Here is a 23,551-nt window from a genome sequence, read left to right as displayed (position 1 = left end):
TCTTATTCTTTGGGAATTCCATTACATAACTGTTCAGGGAACAACATTCTGGGGGTTTATGCATAAAGGTGTCTCTAGCAGGCCTCTGGGTACCTCCTGTTCTGTTTGATTTATTTCTTACCATTTCCAAGGTGGTATTTCACCTTGCTGCTACAATACATTCCTTTGATGCTAGGAACCAATCACAGCATTTGCAATCAGAATGAAATCTGAAGTTTTAGTAGAGATGCATTTTAAGTTTTATAGTTACTAGAAAGTTATTAAAGCACTAACAGTTTTTTTAACATCTTCACAACATAGTAAAGCCATGAAGCAAAGACAGTGGTAGAAGTTAAGCATACCAGCTATGAAGATATGATAGTGTGCATAAATTAAGAAGCCTACTGTTCTTCAGTGGACCCTTACAGCACTGTGGATCAAAGCATAGGATTAAAGCCTAAAGAAAGCACAGGCCAGGATGCAAAACCCTTCTAAATCGAAATACAGCATTACTGAGTTTAAACATGTTAAAACCTCTCAGATACATCACAGACTGTAAAAAGCAAATACTTTTGCAGCAGATTAATAAAATCTGCCTGACAAACCATGCACAGATAGTATTTCAATAACTGAGTGCCATGCAAAGAATGCCCCATAACTAAATCACAAACCAGGACGGAGCATACCACTCCTGCTGTGCCATCATAATCAGCTGGCTTCATTATTTATTTCCCCAGTTCCACAGCACTTGCATTCTGTCCCTTTCCTCCCCCAATCCATAGAACATCCATCACAGGATTAAAAGCTTTTATACAAGAGAGCATTTCCACCAACTACTCTGGATAGCAAGTTTAAAGTGTCATAGCTGAAAGCTAGTAATCACAGTCATAGCACCTCAAGTCACAGTCTAATCATAAGGTTTTTAAAATAATTTTTTTAAAGTCTATGATACTTTATATCTTCTGTTTACAAACATATCTTCTATTTACAAACAAGTATTCCAATGGCTCTGGGACACTAAGGTTTTCCTCAATTCAGGCTGTATTTCTTTCCATCCTGTAAAGATGGCTTATTTAAAGGCTTACCGATTTAAAGCATTTTCTCCTTTCCTCACCTCCCAATAATTAATATTCCTCCTCTTGTTTTCAAATTAAGCAGAAATCTGTCAACAGAATTAAAGTTCTAAGTGGCAGTCAGTACACTGACAGTGAACTGACCTTATAATCACAAAAGATACAAGAGATATCCCTTATAGTGTAGCAATACAGGTCTAGGTCTTACTCTGTTATGTTTCAATGGCAGTGACAGTTACTATTGAGAAACAAAGGAAGCTTTTTATAATCAGATGTAAGATTCCTTCAAATAAATTATCTTGATGTTGTTTTAAAATTGCATTAAAAAAATCCAGAGCCCGTTCTGTTGTTCCAGTTGGTGTAATGTACCTCTGTCAAGCACATTTCTCTTCTAAGTTTAGACATACTGGGTATGTTCCTTTCTGATAAATTCTCTGTATCCATTCTGAAATGTGGATGGGTTTCAATACCTGTTTCCTATCTCCATTCATCAGCAGTACAAAAAGTCAGAGAGGAATCAGTATAAGAAATGTGAACTGAGACTTGGGAATAGAAAAGTGTCAATAGCAGCAAGAAAAGTCAGTAGGATGCTACTGTAATTTGATCTACTTGCTGATAGTACAATTAAATGATAATGCTAAATGTTTTCTTTACACAGCATGTTATTTACATTCTCCTTATATTTTTTGTGTTTGATTCAAACCGATCTCCTTTGCACTCTCCTCTTAAACAGACATATAGAGGCATATATAGACATATGCAGGCAAGAGTTAAAATCAGTTAGCATGGTTTGGTAATTGCAAACAAGCCATGTTTGTTTCAGCAAACATAGGCTTACTGGTGAGTTTCAATGGAATTTATATTTAATGTAAATGTCAAAGGTAGAAAACATTGTTCCCTAAGTGCAGCAACTCAAAATACTATGGAAGTGCCATCCTGGAGTCATTCCAAAAGATGAAGGCACTGTAGTAAGCTTCAGTCCTTAATTCCTCTACAGATAGGACTTCCCTATATTTCCTCTCATGCTTAAAAGCATGGAAAAAAAAAAATCTGGATATTGATCAGTGTCTGAGATATCAAAGTCTTATGTAAATAGTGTAAACGAGCCTGATACGTATAGGGAAAAGAAACTGACAAGGCATTTCAGATTCACTGCCAAACTACTAGAACAGCTGTTCACTAAAACATTTTCTGCCGAGTCTTCCAATCCTAAGTTTTATTACACATTTCTTATCATATTGCTTATGTACTTGGAGTAACCAGTTCTATGGAAGAGAAGACTTGGCTACTGAGAAAAAAGAAAATGGTGCAGTGGATTTCAGGCTGTAGTCCACTTCTCAAATCCCTTTCTTTATATAAAACATATATGACTTAGTGGGAACATTTAGGAGCACCGCAGATCTACTGATTATGTGCATAATGGCCTTCCTCATTCCTCACAAGCAGATTTAAAAACATGCATTTTTTTTTAATGGGACCTCATGTAGTATTTCCTTATAAGATCCTAGAAAAGAGTCAGCATTGTGGCTTGAAGATCATCAAAAGTAACTGAAACGTTTTCCTTGACTTTGATCAGACATTCTCACCGTAAAACTTAACCCATGGGAAACTGCTCTGCACTAAATCTCCAGCCAGGAATCCTGAAATTTAGCTTTATCCATTTATCTTCCCTAAAAATATTGTTAGGATGAATAACTTTAATGCAATGAGAAAGACATCACTGCTGCAAAAACATTTTCTGCAATGCTTGACATAGCAACCTGCACTTTATTACCTAGAAAATTCTTTTCCATTTGGTATAAAGGTTCATTGCTTCTTGAAAATTACCTAACAAGAACCCTTAGTCTTCAGCCTTTAACACTGGTTGATATTTGGGGATTACAGGATTATTGGGGTTTTTTGTTCTCAGGGTTTTTCTTTCTAAACTTAAAATCAAGACTACTGGCATCTAACATTAGAATTTTTCTAGCCTAAGGACTGGAGGACTGCAACAGTGTAAAACCCTTGCTATAATAAGGGGTTAACATGATTCAAAAATGGACAACACAAGGCAGTATCTCAAGAAAAGTGTTTGAATTACCCAAAGCAAATTACAGATCTCTTAAAGCTGTCCTAAATTTAGAATGGAGAAAGCCCTGGCACATACTTAATTCAGCTGTGTTACATTAGACTTTCTACTATAATTTGTCTTCCATCTTGTGATGCAAAGTCTCAAACAAGAGAATATTGATTTAGCATCCTGTAAATTAATTAAATTCTCCACTTAGTGATGTTCATGGTTATAACCTCTGACTATAAGGAATGACTGATTGTAAATTTATGCTGCCTCTTAACTGAAAGCTGTGCACATCTAAACTGTGTATAACTGAAGCGATGTCACTATATAAACAAATTCAGATTTAACAAAACATACAAACACAAACTGCTATCATGATATGTACCTTAAAACTATCATTTGAACGAGCTTTGGTTGATTTCAGGAGTGCTTTGAAAGGTGAGGCCCAAAACTGGAAAAAAAAAAAAAAAAAAAAAGAAAGAAAAAAAAAAGAAAGAGTACTTCAAAACTGACCCATGCTGTACAGAATGAAATGAAGCAGAACAAAACACCCCAACCCATTCTTCCGTATGTACCTTCCCATGCAATGCTTGCCTTTTAGACAGTCACATTCAGCTTGCAATCAGCTGTAATTCTTGAATGTTTTTTGAGGATTTTCTATCCAGCCAGCTGTTCCCTTTCCTGCAGTTGTAGATCTGACTCTTCCATCATAAGTTAAACACATTTCCCAGCAGAACAGTATCCACTACCTCCTCTTTTTTCCTAGTAATTTCTTGATTTAATGAATATTACTTCCAATTTTAAGCCTACGTGTCTGTGCTGTCCTTGCTAGCTCGATCTCATCTGTAAACGTAACAAAGTAAAGGTGTATTCAACCTATGCTGCCCTTGATTCCTTGTCAGAATTGCTAGTGACCTGTTGCAAGGTTTGGCTGAAGGTCGAAACTTTACTCCTGAGGTGCTGGTTCAGACTGCAGGGTTTGCTGCAGCCCATCTTGCTGAATCAGAAACCGAAACTGCCAAAATGTGGGACATTCAGATCTGAGGTTCTTGCTCAGGCCCATCTTTATTTTTCACATAGCTGAAAACAGGTGGAGATTAATCTCAAAATTACAGAAAGGAGAGGTTTGTGTCCTGGGTTGGGTTTTGGTTGTTTTTTTCTTTTCTTGATACACCGGGTAGTGAACTTCTGGAATTTGCTGTCATAAGAAGTTGGAAGCAGAAAATGGTGAGGTTTAAAACTGGATCAGATAAATTAAAGAGGATCAGGTAAAAAAAAGAAAAAGGTAGGAGTAGAGCAGTACAAACTCTGCATGCCTAATTCAGTGAATGCAGATGCTGCAAAAAGTGTGAAGGAAATGGACTGCAGAGGCAGACAGTTGTGTGTACTCTCCCCTAAATAGCATGTTCAATTGCAACTGCTGGAGACAGAAAAACTAGATAGACAGTCTAGACAGATGGTTTGTTGGAGCCAATGGGACATTTTTTATATTTTAAGGGAAAGTGAATCAATTTCTCATTGATTCAGGTTCAAACCACAAAGTAAATGTGTTCTTGTCTTTTAGTCTCATGTTCAGACCACGTATACTTAGTTATAACAATAATACTTATTTTTTTTTACACATCATTATTGCACCAGAAGTCAGTCCAACAGATAGGGTTGGAAGAAAGTACACAGGAAATCCAATCTGTAAAATATTATTTATAATCTACAATGAAATGAATAAAGAGTGCTAATGCTATCACCATTCAAACTATATTAAATCATTCCACCTTAGAAAAAACTTTGTGTATCTGCTTTTTGGACACATATGATAAAGCAGCAGATTTTTAATATTTTTTTTTTTTAACCAAATGGTAAGACAAAGCAAAACAAAAAACCTACATACCAATTTCTGGTCAGGAAGTTATCATTGCTAATAGTTTTAATTGGCATCATGCTTAACTTGGTTACTAAGAAGATTTTTGTTTTCTACTAAACAATTGCTTAATAAAAACCATAACATATTCCCTTCAAATTTTGTATGTTTTGTGCAGAATCAAGAGTGTTATTGTCACTATCAGGCCTGAAGATACATCCTGGGCACAAAACTAGAAGGATGAGGACCCACCATCTGTAAGAATTCAAAATCCAACTCCCCCCCCAAAAAAAAAGGGGGGGAGGGGAGGGGGTGGGGGCGATGACCAATGACAAAGAATTAAAGAACAAAAAGGTGCATTGATATGCAGATTGCCCCAGAGCCCTCAAGCAATTCCTTCCCTCAGTGTCTAGCCAGGAAATTTCATTTTCCTAAGCACTCAACACAGAGTGACACAGATCCTAGTTCCCTGTGGTACAGTGAAAGCCATGCTAATTTCCCCCTTTATCATTAATGAATTTATGTAATAAGAGACATTCTTAGACCAGCTCTTGACTGTTTCTTCCTTTCAGCACAGCCTGTTAATCTTCCTCCTTTAGCCAGTTGACTTTCAACACTCCAGGCTAGACTAGGCAGCTGACACATGCAACATGGAACCAGGTCATCATTCAGCAAAGCAGCCTTCAGTACAGCACAGCCCATCCGTCGTCTTTCTGGTTGCTTATCTCTTTGTAACTTGAATTTAAGCAGCTACTACTGATCTAAAAAGCGGGTAGCATGCTGGGCCTAAGCTATTTTTAAAATTCCCACCCCATCACAAACCTACAGCTATACTCCACAGGGACACTTCAACTAATCTGTCCCAGCAAAAAACTCTTTAAGTGCAAAGGGTAGAGCAACAGACCATTTTCAGTAGCAGGTTCCAGCTGTGGAACTCAACCTAATCTTTTCTATTGATAATGAATATAAGCCTGAGTGTATTCAAAACTAAAAACAACCCCAGCTTCTTAGCAAGACTCCCTGTAGTGATGGCATCTTCCCAGGGTAGCCAGCTGATCCAGACAGAGAAGGAAGAGGTAGAGAAACAAACATTTTAAATAAAAAAGCTAAAATTGCAGACATTTTATATATATTTTTTTTTAAAAAAAGGTAGTTTCAAAATATGGATTATACCATTAAAATAATTTTCAGAGGTGCACAGAAGTCATCTTTGCTTATCTTTTCTGCTTTATGAGTGGTCAAAAAAAAAGCTTTGTTATTAGTGTTTGTTGGAACCAGATTTTCTTTGTCCTCCCTAGTAACCCTAGCAGTTTAGTCCCAATATGACCATGCACAGCTCTTTCACCTGAAAAGGACAGAGAAAGACCTGGTCATACTTCCATCATGTTTTTCCAGTCTCTTAAGATAGGACCGGTCAGGAGCAACCCCTGTACTGCCAAAGGACAGTGATGAGGGAACACACTGGTGCTGGGTTCTGAGCTGCCCCAGCTGCAGAGGCAGAGAGGAGGCTGTACTGCTGGAGAATCTGGTGAAGCTCACTGTCCTCAAACTACATGATGCTGCTGCTGCTGCATGCTACAAAGATAGCCACAAGAGAGATGATGTTTTAAAAACATGATGATGTCTTATGCTTACGAGGGATTGCAGATAGACAGCTGCACTCTTGCGTTACTCTTAGTAAGTCTCTAACCTCTTGCAGTGAATATAGATGTTTACTGCAGGATCTTTGGAGTTCTAGTACTCTAGCTGGTAAAATTAAAATAGTCCAAAGGAATGTGTTTCCACATAGTTGTGACGTAAGCATTACATTCACCTGATAGGACAACGTTTCTAGCCCACAGTTTTGCACTGAAATCTCCAAAGCATCCAGAGGGAATTAGGAACAATTATTAATTGTAGTAATATCCTTTTAAATTTTAATAGGCTTCTGAAATCACTCATAAAATCTGATTTTGTAAGTGAATTTTCATTTTCTTGCTCTTCTCCAACTGTGTCAATGATCTATCAAAAAAAAGATAAGACTATTTCACTGAGATTAGAGATATATTTATGTAGTGATATTAATAGCAAAGCTGTTAATATTCATCAGAGGTCTTGAAAAATCATTTGAGTCTTAAAACTACAGAGGGAAACTCTATTCCCTTTTTTCCAAACAGAACTTCAAAGTCTAGACGTTTCAGTACAGTAGCTTCAAAGTTTTTTCTGCTTATTTATTGTGTGACCTATTGTTTAGTTAGATAGTGTAACAGTTGCCTTGTTAAATAATAATGCTGACTGCCAGTAGGAATATACCAACTTCTTGAGTCCAGTCTACTCTCAGTCTAGGTCAAAAAGAGCTGGGTCTAAACTCAGTGAGTTTTCAAAAGCTTACTATAAATATACAATATCAACGTTCATAATTAAGAAGGCTCATTTCATCAGTTAGCTTCAAGTTTACACAGCAGTGGGAGTAATTATAACACTGCTAATTCTTTCAGGTTGGCTTGAGCACTTGACCTTATAAGTAAACTCTTTTTTTGACCCCCTCCTAAGATGCAAAGCCAAACTATTTGATTTTAACAAAACAGAGCTGTCCGCTTGACCTTTCAAAGCATATTTAACTACTTCCTTTCTTTAAGAGAGATAGTTTTTCAAAAATAGAAATTTATAGGCTACTCCTACTGATTTTTACCATGCAAGGATTAAAAACTTTTCTACTTGACATTTTCTTCACTTCATCAGTTGAGCTGTATTTGTTCCAGCCATCACAATACATTGAAATACCAAATTTCATGGAAATGCCAGAGTGCCTCAAGCTCACTGTTGCCTTTATATTGTTCTTACATCATGCCAGCATTCAGCAATTCACATGGGACCAAAGAATGTGAAATCCAAAAGGAGAACTACAATTGTTTTCAACAGCAGTCGTGTGGGCAGACACTCAGTAGAACTAACTTCACCCAAAAAGAGTAAAACAAACAGAAGATGATCTTGTTTCCCTTTTGTCATCCCAGAATTACAGTTCTGTTCTAAAGCAAAGTGTCTGGTTGTCCATTACAATCAATTAATAGACCCCTTCTGAAGGGCAACTCATTCTCCATTTCTTTGGTACTTACTTTTGGATATCCACTCAAATATGTTTCTGCTCTGTTAGCAATAGTGAGAGACTACATGGTAACTTTGAGATCCCTAAAATTACAGAAGTCTCATGCTGAGAATCCACATTGGAAAATCTGTCCCTGGGGAGCCCCAGTGCTGTAACTGGCTGACCAAGAAATACAGGAGAAAAGGGGGCCAGGAATTAAGCAAGGTAAGTAATTAAATCCATTAAATTAGTCTCCAACTTGGCAACTGGACTGTCAAAACAGAGCAAAGGTAGTAGTGGCATACTTGATAAAATAAAAGGAGTGTTTGACTGCTGATTTTGTGCTTTTATTTTAGATTTATGTCTTACTCATTGTTTTCTGCTCTTTATTGAACAAGAAATGAAAGGTACAATAGATCTCAATGTCAGGAAGATAAACTTGTAGTTGCAAATCAAAATTTTGCATTTTTTTAAACATTTGTAATACTTGCAAACTGTACTTGTAACAGCTATTTTTACTAAGTCTGAGAAGCTTATAAACAAGTTCTGAGTACTCGTCATTATCAGTCACTATAGAGACTGAGAATAAAGTATTATTTACAGCAGTAGAAGAAAGATTTTTTTTTTTAATATTCAGGAAACAGTTTAAAACAAATTTATCTGAACAAAAATTACATCAGGAAAGCAAAATTTCACTGAATGTCAAATATACTGTATAGTGCATAGTCTTTTTCCATCTCCATCCTCTGTAATATACTGTGATGCCTTGTGTTGGTATAAAGAATTATAGAGCCAGTCTAATTGTATGATTTCTTTTCTAGCCATACAATATTCACACTCTACTAGCAACCAGAATATGCTCAGTAATAAGGCATTAAAATGATTACTGCCCTTTTTCTGAATTTTGCATAGTTAGATCTCTTACAGTCAGGGACAGTATCCATGGGGGATCCAAGTCATGCATAGAAAGGGAACAAATAGACTTTTGATTATCTGCAGTAACCTTCTTTTTCTCAAAATTTCCCATTTTATGATGTTACCTTACTTTAGTCTTTTTTACAGTCTAGTATACAGTCAAAGGCAGCCTCTCAAAGAGCAGAAGGAACAGAACAGAGACAGGATTTTTTTTCTTGGATCTGGCCGTTGGGTAAGTGCAGTTCATCCTTTGCTTCACAGCTAGGGAAGTTCTGTACAGGTGTCCATGAAGGAGAAGGCAGCATCAAGTCCTATAGCTACTGAGTTTAGAGCCAGCCAGACTGGTTTTGGTGGCAGTTGGGTTACTTTTTCCCCTCCAAAGACTATACATCAAAAGGTTCTAATTTTACACTCTTATTGCCCCAAAACCTGGATGCTACAGCCAACCCTTCACCCCCTGGCTCTTCTACAGCCATTCCTGTAAAGTCTGAAAACTGAAAAACAATTTGGTTATTTCTAGTTAAAGAACCTCTAAGACTACTTTGTGAGAGGAAATTGCTAACAATGTTGGTGATGTGATTAATGCATCATATGCAGGTCCAGCTGACTCTCTCACAGATCTTTTAGTGTTTCAGGAATAACACAGTCAAAACATTCTGGTTAGCAAAATGAATAGATACTGCTCAATAAACAAAGGTTACTGTTTTATCAAGGAATAAGAAACTATGTTTATAGGTTCGGGTTTCTTTTTTGTCACAAGAGCATGTAATTTTTCTTTCCTTTTTCTTGCACCACAACTACAAACCTTTTTACATGTATTACTGATAGTCATAACTTCATTAGGATTTTCATCTAATGTGGTAAACTACCTTTCTGTATGGTAATAAACACCTAAATAGGGTATTTATTTATTTTGTGATTTAGGAGAAATTTCTATAGACCTACTGTTTTATAGAGGACATTAATTCCTGGAATTGATTAAGACATAACATACACAAAACATATCCTAAGCCCGCCTAGGTAACAAAGTGGGAAGAAGTGTTTTAAAAGTCTGGTTTTACTGTAGGTAAAAATACATTTAACAAAACCTTACAGAAAACCTCTTAGATAATATCATGGATGAACAGCACAGCTAATATTAAGTGTTGAAAATCTAACAAAATTTTTTTTTTCTGTTTCAGACAAGATTTAGAATACTGTTCTGCCCCCAGCAAAAAGGAGAAAAAGGAAAAAAAGCATCTCAGGGAAAAAACAAACCAAACCCAACCAACCATCCAACTAGGAGTTGTGAAGCCATAGTTTGCTCCCTGAAACCACCACAGGACTGCTTGAGGAGGTGAGAAACAGGAAGCATTCTACCCCCAATTATAAAGTCTTCTAAGTTGGAAATATAGATACTTGAGACAAAGTGCATTCCCATATGTCTGTCTCATAGCAGAGGAACTCCTTTTGTTCAAAAACATAGCTCTGATCATCACTGATTCTGGTCCAGTTGTACATGACTGACTATATACCCAGATAAGCTTTTTGATGACTACTGTGGAACGGTGTTTTCATTAAGGGTCTCAGAATTTCACAAACTAGTGGAGAAGCACACAGAATTTAATTTCTCACATACAGCTATGGTAGTTTCTTACACTCTGCATGTATTATGGGATGGGTTTTTCAGCAAACCAGATATGAAAAACTCCCTACAAATTGACCCCTGCCTTCTGTTGGAACCAAATTTATTTATGGTTATGATTTAAACAGTGCTGTTTTTCCTTTGTATATCTCATAAACATGAAATAAATGGAAAGAAGACATCTGTGTTCCAGATATTCTTTCATGTATAGCTAAATATCAATTATTTTATATTAGTCTGATTTTCAGAAGTATCAGATCGTATGTAAACTATGTTTAGTTTCATTTAATGCAAAACTTGTTTTCTCCAACATTTGAGACGCAGCTTAGAAAATTCTGGCCAATACCACAATATGCATTTTCACTGCAAACAGTAAATGTCTACCTGCAGGTGAGGAGATTTTATACTTGAACAATCTAACTTTCTTGTTCAGAGAAGAGATTCAGAGCAGCCCTGCGGAGAAGGACTTGGGGGTGCTGGTCGATGAGAAAATGAACACAAGCCAGCAGTGTGCGCTTGCAGCCCAGAAAGCCAACTGTATCCTGGGCTGCATCAAAAGGAGCGTGACCAGCAGGTTGAAGGAGGTGATCCTGCCCATTTATTCTGCTCTCATGAGACCTCACTTGGAGTATTGTGTACAGTTCTGGTGTCCTCAACATAAAAAGGACATGGATCTGAACAAGTCCAGAAGAGGGCCACGAGGATGATCAGGGGACTGGAGCATCTCCTGTATGAAGACAGGCTGAGAAAGTTGGGGCTGTTCAGCCTGGAGAAGAGAAGGCTGCGTGGAGACCTCATAGCAGCCTTCCAGTATCTGAAGGGGACATACAGGGATGCTGGGGATGGACTCTTCATTAGGGACTGTAGAGGTAGGACAAGGGGAAATGGGTTAAACAGAGGAAGCTTAGATTGGATATAAGGAGGGACTTCTTTCCTGTTAGGGTGGTGAGGCACTGGAATAGGTTGTCCAGGGAGGTTGTGAATGTTTCATCCCTGGCAGTGTTCAAGGCCGGGTTGGATGAAGCCTTGGGTAATATGGTTTAGAGCGAGGTGTCCCTGCCCATGGCAGGGGGGTTGGAACTTGATGATCTTAAGGTCCTTTCCAACCCTAACTATTCTATGATCCTATTCTATGATTCTAATAAATGCAACTGGTCAACTGAATTGATAGCAGAGTAGAAAGAGAGCACCAACTGAGATACAACTTCCACATGAGAGATCTATTCCTTGAAGGCCCTGTATTTTTAATCTCTGTTTAGAACATTGATGGTCTCTTACAACATAATGAACAGGTAAGACATTACAGTGGAATTATTTCTCCTGAATTTAGCTGGTCTGCCACACAATAACTTTCACAGCTGTGGTGGTAGTATGTGTTGTTTTTTTTTAATGATACCATATATGTAGCCTTCATCTTTACATAATTAAGTAAAAAGTAGCACATTACCTTTTTGCATTAACTACTTATGCTTGATTTTTATTAAAACAAGAAAGAGAGAGTTGATATTTAACTTTTTTGCCATCTGAGGTAGTAACCCTAGGAAGTTGCAGACTATACATTATGACATTCATTGTGTATTCTTACTTCAAAGAAGAAAAAAATTGCATGAAGTAACATATCCTATTAATCACAGTGATATGAATCTATCTAATCCTTCTCTATAATTTTGACTGGAAATCTATGATAATGTCAAATCCTATTAGTGAAGCCTTAACTACTCAATATATGCAACACAAATTCTTGCATGAGAATTGATTTATCAGAGCTATAAGACAATAAAAGGGCAGCAGAACCTGTGATCTCTGCTCTCCAATTCAGTAACATGAAGAAAAAGCGAATTCACTGAGAGCTGTCAACTCTGAAACATCTCAGTTCAACATGATTTCAACAAAAATCAAATGGAAAAGGCTAATCTTGTTTTCTAGACACTTAATTTTCCCAGGCAGATTTACCCCCTAGTTTGTCCAAATGTGTCTTAAACAGAATGTCTTATTCTGAAGTGTTCCTTTTTTTTTTTCTTCTAGTACAACAGGCACAATAGCTCTGAATACATCAGTGTCACAGTAATTGTTTCTGAAGATTAGGCAGAAGGCCACAAGACATTCTGTGAAAAGCAGAAAGCATCTCACTAATACTCTTACAGCACACTTACACTTCATGAAAATATTTACTTATACTTGTATATAGGAAATTTTCAGCTTGTTATCTTCCCGTACTTGTAATCATCCTATGTGGGTAGAAACAAACAAACCTTTATTAGATCTTTTTGCTTAAATAAAAGATTGACAAGAGCATACTTTAATATCTGGTGCTTTGTACATTAAAGACATCCTGCTGTTTAGTCATATGCATGCCACCAGAATAGTTAAAATAAAATTAACAAAACGTGTAGCCAAATGTTACTTAAGAGAGGCTGCCTACAGAAAAAATGTAGCTATAAAGATTCTACAAATATGGGATTAATAAGGTCTTTTCCCCTTTTGGCATCTGATATTTAACTCTTAAAGCACTGTTTTGTTCTACTCTAAAGATTTGCTTTATCCATTCCCATGGTTTTTCCCATTTCCCTTCTGCAACATTTTATTTTCAATTCAAAGGCCAAAGTGTTAAAGTAAGAATCTACATTGCACTCAATTAGCAGAAAATTTTACCAAGTTTTTAATCTATGAATTTGACTCAAGACTCAAGTGTTATAAGAAGTTCCACTTTGGACACAATTTAGAACCTTGTGTTCATTATTTGCTTAGGGAAAACAAACAAACAAATGAAAAAAACAGACACCAAACCTGGTATTAAAATGCTAGGGAAATCCAAAGTTTATTAAAAATCAATAACAAAATTTTTCACTATCTGTAGCGCAAAAGTTTCAGCCCTAGTGTTTTGCATTTAGGCAGAACAGTGCATGATGATGAAATCTATAGATACTTTGTTTTTCAAATGTCTTGATCTTGGCAAAATTGATAGCATCATAGCTCCAGCATTTTGTGTTGCAAACCCAATCTCTAATTCTCCAGGAAGTTCAGTTGTGTATTGAAAGCAAGGGGAAGCGGTCCTTATCAACTTGGCATACTCAGTAACATATCTTTCTTCATTCCATGGGAATGAAAATCTAATTTAAGGACAAGATGAGGGTTACAGTGAGTTGATTCTGTCATTACAAATACTTGCTTTTCCATTTAAAAATTAGTACTTATTTTGAACAGAAGAAAGCAAGCCCAGAATCTAAGCAGGTAACACTGTTTTAACAAACAGAAATACTCCTTTTTCAACTGTGGTAACTTAGAGGTGTGCATATTCAGAAAGAAAGGACAAGGCTTAACTGGGGTTTTAGGTTTTATCTTGCAACACTGAAGATGAATACTAATAACAAATACTATATAATAGGGAAAACTGGCTATAAACCCAGAATTTTTCTCTCCAGATACCCAACATTTAATAGGCTAAGATTTTATTTGCTTCTCCCCTGTTAAAATAAATGTAATAATTCCTCTTTGAGCCCAATACAATTACAGATTTGTTAAATTGATTTAGCAGGGTTTTTAAGCCATAAAAGTTCATATGAAGCAAGGAATTCATACCAGTCTCTGTAAAAGCTCAAACAATACAGCTAGAGATGACTACCAGGAAACCTGCAGCAAGCCACTACAGAGCATGAACCAAAAACCAAACCCACACATCACCAAGTTTCTTTTCTGTGGTATCACGTAAAATGTCATCTTTATCTGAAATGTCAGCTCTTATATAATTGAGTTTAATCTTTCAGGTTCATGCAAAAACACAGCACATTTCTATCAGTTGGTAAGTTCTGTTACACAGCAAAGCGTGAGCATGTACAAACTGGGAAAGATGAGAGACTATTATTTTCAGAGGTAACAGAAAGTGTACCACCTTAGCCTGATAGCTTAAGGTTCAACAGTTTGTAAGACTGTGTATTTGGTTGTAAGACTGCATATTAAGTCATTTTAGTGCTTCAATCAGAGAAAAACTGTGAAATGTGTAATTTAGCATTGCCAAGAAAATGTAATCCTATCTGAGAATTGTTTTGTGTTCATTCTGAAACTGAATTCTCCAGAATTAATTTGGATTTGGGACAAAATCTTTCTGGCTGTGAAAACAGGGAAAATACAAGGAAGAAAGAAACAAACAAAAGTATTAGGCAGAATAAAGTAAAACAACTAGTAAACTAGTAAAAAATAAATGTTATATAATCAACTATTTCATCTTGCTCTTTGCCACAGTGTTTTAACATAACTTACAAAAGACTGAGAACTAAGCAAGCAAGGGAGGAGAGAAGAGCAACAGTAATTAACTCAGACAACATCTATCAAATTAGATGAGATATAACAGACACTACTGGAGTTTTCTTTTTAAAAAAAGTGAGTATGAAATACATTGTTGTGCAAACTGGGTAACTATGAAAACTACCTGAAACGGCAGTGAAGGAAAACATTAAGGACCTCAAAGAACTCAAGCACATATTTTTAAAAATGCAAAAGCATGTTTGATGCAATATATTGGTAATTTAAAAAGTTGCTGATCAAATCTCTATATAATTGCCTTCATAGATAAGACAACCTGAATAGGTTAGGTAACAAATGCTTAAGAATTCTTGTTTCGTCCATACCACCACAGTCACTGCCTACCATCCCAGTCTAACATCCAGAATACACAACAGCCTGCATCACTCACAAAGAGAGACTTTCTTTTGCAATAATAACCTGTTTGAACCAGAAATGATCGAGAAGTAATAAAAACCAAACCCATGTAACCTTTTTTCAGACAGCTTTATCCTCAAAATACTGTTTCTTCTTCAAAGTTAAGACATTTATTTCCAGAAGTAAATTCTGACATGAAGTACAAAATTATTTCCTACTTTCTGTTTTCCCATTGGGTTCCCTCAAGTATTTCAGAAATAGATGCATCTTGTACGTTGAGTGAAAATACTGGGGAGAATGCTTCTAGTCTGCTACCTTGACCCTGACAGTGACCAACAGCAGGTGCCTGAGGAAGACAAAGACAAGCCCATAGATGTATTTCCCCAGAATATTTTCTAGACCTCAGCAAGATGCAGCTCAAAAACTTCTTGAGCAGAAGCATTATCTTTTTTAATATAACAGTTTTTTAAATTATTTTTCTTTCCAGGAATCTGAACCGTCACCCTATGAGATCATGTAAATGCTCACTATCTGTAACACCACGTGGCAGCTTAATAATATGTTGTGTGAAGAACCATCCTCCTTGGTTTGCTCTGAATATCACTGGTTTTATTTTACGCCTCTCATTTTTACGGTGGAACTGAAATAAATCCCTATCCACATTCTCCTCTACACCTTTGATTTTGTAAACCTCCTTTTGTACACCCTTTAGTTTTCTTTATTTCCACCACACACACCCCCAAAGGTTCCTAGCTAGCATGCTTTTTTTTTTTTTTTATATGCAGAAGACAGTCTTATACATTCAGTTATCTTTGCCACCCTCCTCTAACCCTGTTTTTATCTCCAACTGAAATGAAGAAAAAAGGATTACGTACAGTTCCTGTGTGTTTGTTGTGGGTTTAAATCAGCTTAGTGGGGTTTTCTATTCAATTCCTAATAATCCATAACATTGATTTCTTTCTTTATTACTAAACATTAAGTCAAGAAATATTCCTTATATGGTTACAAAATTTGCTCCCGAAATCTAAATAAAATTCTTTCATTTTGCATGCAGCTTTTTTTTGCTAAGCCTATTGCTCAATGTAAATTACAGATGCTATACTTGATTTTAGAATTTAAAAGTAAAGATTCAGTGGTGTTTTAAGAAAGGTGCCCTCACTAAGAGGTAATTTTAGTGTTTTCAGGATAGCATTCTAATCCTGCAAAGACTTATTCTCCTCAAGTGCTATCTAACTCATACAGACCATCCAGAAACTTGTTATGAACACAAGCTGCTTAAGCAATAAAGACGTACTAATATTTGAGGCCTCCACTATGAGTAAGAAAAGACTCAACCGTGCACTGAAACACCTGAAGGGGCTATCAGTACCATTTCTGCTAGAATATGATCCGATCCTATTTTTCCTGTCTTTTTTCCTGTTACCCCACTGAACTGAAAGCATTTTGCTCTGTAACGGACAATATTATTATATTAAATGCAAATTTTGTATTTTTTATATATAAATGTACAGTAATATATTAAATTCCTGTAAGAACAAAGGCAAGAGAAATATACTTGCAGCAGCAAATTCACCTTCTGTTAGTCAGCCTATTAGAGGCAGTTTTTCCTGATGAGCAACTGACAGTGATATCTGTCGCAGTCATTCAACTGACGATCATTTCTGGAAAATTACATTCATGTACATGCAAGATAAAATATTCCGTTGGTTTTGTGGTTAACATGTCGTTTGTTGCTGCCAGCTCTCAAAAGATTTATGGTTTTCAGTTTACATTCTCTATTATACCATAAAATCTTAACTGACCAAGTAAGATGCAGTCTTGTTGCAAGCCTAATGTTGCCTTTACTTCAGGCATTTGCTTCAGAAAGTTTAAAATGAATGAAAAACCAATGGAAGTTAAGAAATGAGACTGTTTAATCTAGCAGGAATGTAAAACGACCGACAAACTAAAGCAAGTACAAATGAAAATAGATCATCTACTTGTAATTAGTGAGTGTGACATTCACTGAAATGAATCATCGCTACAAGTCTTCTGGTTAAATTTATATACTCTTTTTGAGGGCAGTTCTAGGTTACAAATCTCAAAGTAACATATTCTTGCATACCGTGTTATGCTGGTCTGATCAGATTTAAATCTGGGAAACTACAACTTTCTTTTTATTCTTTCCCCCCTCCCACTCCTAATAAAGCTTACTAGAAAAACAGAGTATTTACTCAATAGTACTATGTGCCTTTTTCTTTTTTCCTCTTAATCAGATGACCCTGCTCTCATAGCTGACAAAGTACAAAATGTGTAGCAAGGATCTGAAAGGCATATTTCCTCTTTCTGAAGGTATAGTTATGAACGTGCAATATTTACTAGTACTTTGTGGCACCAAAATACTCAACAAGAGAGGCTATAAAACAGAAAATATTTGTTACTGTTTAAGCCCATACCACTCAAACTTGTAAGTAATATGGACTTTGGTATTTCAGTATACATTTAATTGCATTAATCTTAAAAATTCTGTGCATTTCAGGTAAGAGCTCTATCTATATAAATTACCAAGCTGCCAGTTGCAACTTCCTGTGCTTGTCACTTTTCTGCTTCTTTTTCAGCTGCACAGTACGGAATATATAATGGACATACAGTTTAAATGACATAAATGGGTCCATATGCACTGATGAACTAGTACGTTAATTTGTTCAAGTGAGTAGTAAACAACAAGCAGGTGATAAGCCTCATTTCTGCAAGCCTACTTCTTGGTTATTATTTGAAGTACCTCTGAGCCCTACCTGACAAGGGAAGTTCTGAAGTAAATATTAAAATTGTGAACTTCCTAGAAGTGGAATATAATAAAAAACAACAGTCAAAGGCTTGTACTGCCTTTTTGGAATCCTAAAATTCACCTTTACAATCCTCTTTCTGCAAATGCAGACACCCCCATGGCCCCCCCCCAAATATTAATGTTTCTTCTAGCTGAACATCTCATCGTATTTTCCAGATTCTAATGGGAAAAAAAGTGTGAAGTGAAAGACTCCACTGTACTGAGGAGAGTGATAATTTGTCATTTGAATGAAGACAGGACAGAAAAGCTAAAAGAATCCACACTGTCAGTGCAAGAAGTGCTAAATGAAATACAAGAGCATAATGAGGAAAAATACAGTTGATGAAGCCCAGACTCCTCACCCCCTTTGGTTTTTCTGTTTTGTAATTCTAAGAGTCTGTGGGATAACAGAGAGAGAACTGAAAATGGGAAAAAACATTTTCAAATCACTATCATGAGATGATTTATTATATATAAATCATTAGTAATTATTTTAAAATGTGATGGTAATATCATTAAGGAGCAGGCAGTTAGCAAAAGAAAGAAAGTTAGCTCATAGTTAATGAGGTTCAGTGTACTGGAAGCCTCCAACAGAAAAAGATGTTGGAGGGGTCTGTTCCACACAGTCTAACCCAAAGATTAGAATGATTTATTGCTTAAACATCTATGATACATAGGGAAAGGGGATTATCAGGACATTCAATTTAGGTTATATATGATAAAAACCTGTACAGTAAATCATTAGGATTTCTACAAACCCTAGATAATTTCCAAATACAAACAGAATCAGGTCCAACTTACAATCTTTTCAGGAGGCTGCAGATTAAACACCGAGTCAGAAACTGGTTACCTAGGGACCTGCAAATGTGGCCTGTTTATATTATGGATGAACAGAGGACATTTCCAAGCAACACCCACTCACTCATTCTCATATATCACATACACAGTACATCAAAAGGACCAAATGTTCGGTGATCTTGGTATAATGAGCCAAAGTTAGTGGTAGGCTAGTAGTACTGCTCCCAAGGGACACAAGTGTTTATTTGCTATGTGGGCCTGCAAACTCAGGTCATATTCCTAGTCTTAAAATGACAAATAGCCTTACAACTATGGATATCTTTCAAAGTGAAAAGCAGCCCACATGGTCAACAGACTACTTGACTTTCTTCAAAACTAAATGATAATTTAAAGTCATCACTGACCTGTAAGTCCCCATCACTTCAAGGAAAATTAATAGTGGGATCTAATCTATGAAGGACTAAGAGCTATGTATAAAAGAGATAAAACATTGTCAGCTATAGCAATTAAAGTTAGGCTGTGACAATCAGTAAATGCAAGCATGCCATGTCTGCCTCAGAATTACAATTAACTGGGTTATCTTAAGTAACCTACTTTTCATCTTACATTTTCCATGTAAGAGTACACTAATATCTGCAGCTAAAGTGTGCAAAGAAGATGTAGTTAGAAAAGCACATTATGTTCCAGTTTACAATGGCTTTCTGTATCAACAGCAACATGTGGATATCACTAAAACAAATAGAAAAGCAAAATAAATAATTTACAAAATGTTATACAGAAATGTATCCTAGTTTTTCCTTCTATCTAGGTTTCTTAGTTGTCATCCTACTTTTAGCCTTTAGTTAGCATACAACAAAAGCTTAAATGGGACAGAGACCTTTTAAAACACCATAAAAACATGCATTCGACACCACTGTTTGGAGCTGTTGTTTAACCACATCAAAAACAAGAAGAGATGTTTAGCTTAATGAAATTGATGAAAATATTTTTCTGAAGTTTACCTGAGGTAACTGGAGCAAAGGCAGGAACTGGGTTTGTCTAGTCTCAATAACAGAAGGCTCAGGGGGGTACCTTATAACTCTTTACAACTACCTGAATGGAGGATGGAGTGAGGATGTGGCTGGTCTCTTCTCCCAAGTAATGAGTGATAGGATGGGAGATAACTGTCTCAACCTGCTCCAAGTGAGGTTTTGACTGGATATTAGGAAAAAATTCTTCACTGAAAGGGTAAACAGTCACTGGAACAGGCTGCACAAGGGAACTGGTGGAATCACCATCCCTGAACTGTTCCAAAAACGTGCAGACAAGGCCCTTAGTGACATAGTTTAGGGGTGGACTTGGCAGTCCTCGGGTAACAGCTGGAGTTGATGAACTTAAAGGTCTTTTCCAACCTAATTGATTCTATGACTAATAAAGAGTTTACAAGGTACAGTCACAACTTATATGTATTTGCTTTACGTTGACTACTGCTAATTCATTCACAGCCACATTCAATAATGAGGCTTTTCTTTTCTACCCCGCCCCAGCCCTTGAGAAGATAATATAGAGGCTCTAATAGTCAAAACATGCTTTTCTTTAGTCCCTCCTTCCATAAGAAAAGGCAGCAAAAAAAAAATGGAAGTGTTTGAAGAGTTGGACAAGGATATAGCTCAGAGATTATGTCCACATAAAAACAAATAAAATAATTGGTGTATACGCTAAGTAAGCATGTAACTGGAGCAACAGAGACACTCCATTTCTGCAGAATACCCATTAAACACCAAGTTTAGATGACTTTTTCTAGAATTGCTACACATTTGCTGGTGTGAACTCTTATCCTAATTGCACTTCACCATGACTTGCCTACTGTATATCCTGATGTTTCAGCTGTACACAGTGAAAGAGACCTGCATATGGGAAGCTTTTCAGTGGGGTAGTGTTAAGGAGGGGTTTTCTGCTCAGGATCAGAAATAAGTTTGTATCATGATCAACTAATAGATAAAGAGCCTTGCTCTCCCCATTAACCCACCATTTGCTAGTTCCACAACAAAATCTATTTTTTACTTCTAAGACCCTATTTTGCTACCAGCCTCCATTCTTCAGTAGTGAAATGAACAAAGTGCAAATTGGAGACCTAGGGAGATTTGACTGGCCATCTTCAGAATTATTTTGCCTAATATAGATTAAAGCTATATATTTCTATCAGGACTCTTAGTAGCATAACAGTATTCGACTGAAAAAAAAAAAGAAAAAAAAAGGAATGTTATGAGAACTAATAGAGTCCCAAGGCAAAGGAGAGATTTAACTCACTGTAAAAACCTTATTTCCAAGAGCATTGAGAAGCCATCACACATTGGTTAGCATACTTTATTTAGAGTTAAAATGTTGTTTAGATCACACTCAAGGTTATGAAGGAGACTGCACTGATATCTGTTCGTGTTCAAATTTTTAGCATATTTTTGGATTAATTTTCCTTACCACCTGATCCAGCAGCTGCAGTGATATACTCCAGGTCATTTGTCAAAATCCTGTCTTGCATCCGAGAGATACCTGAAGTTAACTAAATTAAGTTCTTTTCTAAGGTAACATACGCAAGTTATTTATATATTCTTCATTATTGTAAGCTGAGATTTTATGGAATGTAGGGAAAAGCAGCAAGGCTAATTACCAAAAGTTGCACAAGTCATTTAAACCATGAGGGTAAATATTATCTGTAAAATCACAATTTAGGCTACTGCTTACACAGTAACCTAAAGCAACAAATTATTGGGCAAGTGTATCATTCACCCTCAAGAGCTTGATTGTGACAGTGAATGTATTTTTTATTCACATTCTGGGAGGCCAAGCAGTCCCTGCAAGGTACAATTTTTGAAGGAATTTTAAAAACAATTACCCTTGAGAGGAGAGTCACATAAAGCTGCAGGGGCACCGCACAGGCATATTCAAAAGGTTTTGAAGTGGCTATACTCTATGTACACAAAGGGATAAACATTTCTTGTTTCTGGGTCACAGGCGATCAAGACCTTTGACCTTCAAGCTATAGATCTCTTATGCAGGCAAATTACTTACACTGCAATACTTCATAAACAACAGAAGCCCTAAGTGTTCCACCAGGCATTACAAATAGGGAGGGGTTACCATTTGCGACAGATTTGATTTGGATGGAAATAAGCCTACCTGGGAAGTCTGCTTAATCCTTTTAAATAAATCCTGATCAATGACATGATGATTATCTTTAGAATTTGAGATAATGATGCTGCTGCGTTGCTTTAGAAACTTAGCTGGTATAAGTCAGAATAAACATTCAGTTTTGGGTTTTTTATTGAGATATTGCACAGTAGATGAAAAGGGAATTAAATCAGCTCTCCATCTGTAAGTTGATAGTGATTCTTCTTTTAGCTGAATTCAGTATTTCACAGCTTTCCCCTTATATGGCCATAAATAAATGCTTAAAATCTGATGCAAAACAGAAGAAAAATGCAAATTAGAATAGCAGCTTCTCTAGGTATGACCAATTTACATTGCCACCGAGTTCTGTAGCATCTTAGTTTTACATATGCAGTAGCCTAAAATAAGAAAACCTAAAGTTCAAGGGGCAACTAGAAGCCTGCCTTTTCATCAGAAGAAAGGAATAGTTGCTCTAATTATTTGACTTTTCTACAGCTAATAACGTTTCAGTAGATGATAAAGTGAGAAATGGGATGGTTCTTGTTGGAATCATTCCCTCTCATCTTTTAAGTTGCATCCTCTCTCATTTATTTCTTTTTCAATTCAGTGCCTTCAGGAACCACCCTAAATCATACAGAATAGATACGTCAGTATCCAGGACTTTACATTCAGAGGGATAAATAGAAAGAAGTCTTAACAACTGCCTATGATTTAGTAGCACTTCACTCAATTTATGAGTGAGCTAGGGTTTAAAAAAAAAAAAAAAGAGAGAAAAAATAATTTTCCTTTTCTCCTGCTATTTTAATGTTCAGGATGTGTTTCAGGCTGTTAGAACACTAACAATAAACAAACATTAAAGTATGCTCCAGCCATATTAAGCACAACAGTATATGTAGAGCTGTGGTCATTTACTCCAGATTCAAAAGTCACAAGATTTGTGTTTCTCCCTTAGGAAAGTAATCAGTCACCAAATACAGCCTATATTTTGAAGTGTTTTTCTGGAGCTGAAAGCTCATGAAACAGTGACGAAACGTTTACCAGGCCAAAACCAGGGAGCAGAATTAAAAAAAAAAAATTATATAATCTGGTGAATGAGAAACTTATCTGGGAGGTGGGAGACTGACATTGTATCTTTCCCCCCCCCTCCCCCAAGGTTTAGGCAACAGTAACCACGTTTCTTCATCAGGTAGGTAATAAAGTTAGATACTTAGTATTTTACTCAGTTTTACTCAAAGTTTAGCACTGATACTTTGAAAAGACTACCCTAAATATCTTAATATCATAATAGCATTAACAAGGTGGTCTTTAATGCATTGGTTTCATAAACAAATTTTTCCTGTCAATTTTGAATAATTTTTTTTCTCTCTATGTCAGATGCTCAGAGTTATTTAAAAACTCCAATTTGTAAGAGGAAAAAAAGAAGAGCTTATTGAATAGACACAGGTAATTGAATTCTAACAACAGAGTGGCAGATCTTGTTTATATTAGTCTTTCTAAATCTGAATGATCACTGAAAATCATTAGGTGATTTTTACAGCTCTCTCTAATGCAGCATTTTTGACTGCCTGGTACTGT

The sequence above is a fragment of the Neopsephotus bourkii genome, unplaced genomic scaffold (genome assembly GCF_033783945.1).
Source record: "Neopsephotus bourkii isolate Nb327-2 ecotype Australia unplaced genomic scaffold, CSIRO-AGI_Nbou_v1 NB_168, whole genome shotgun sequence".
Lineage (NCBI taxonomy): Eukaryota > Metazoa > Chordata > Aves > Psittaciformes > Psittacidae > Neopsephotus > Neopsephotus bourkii.
This window is presented reverse-complemented; position numbering follows the sequence as displayed.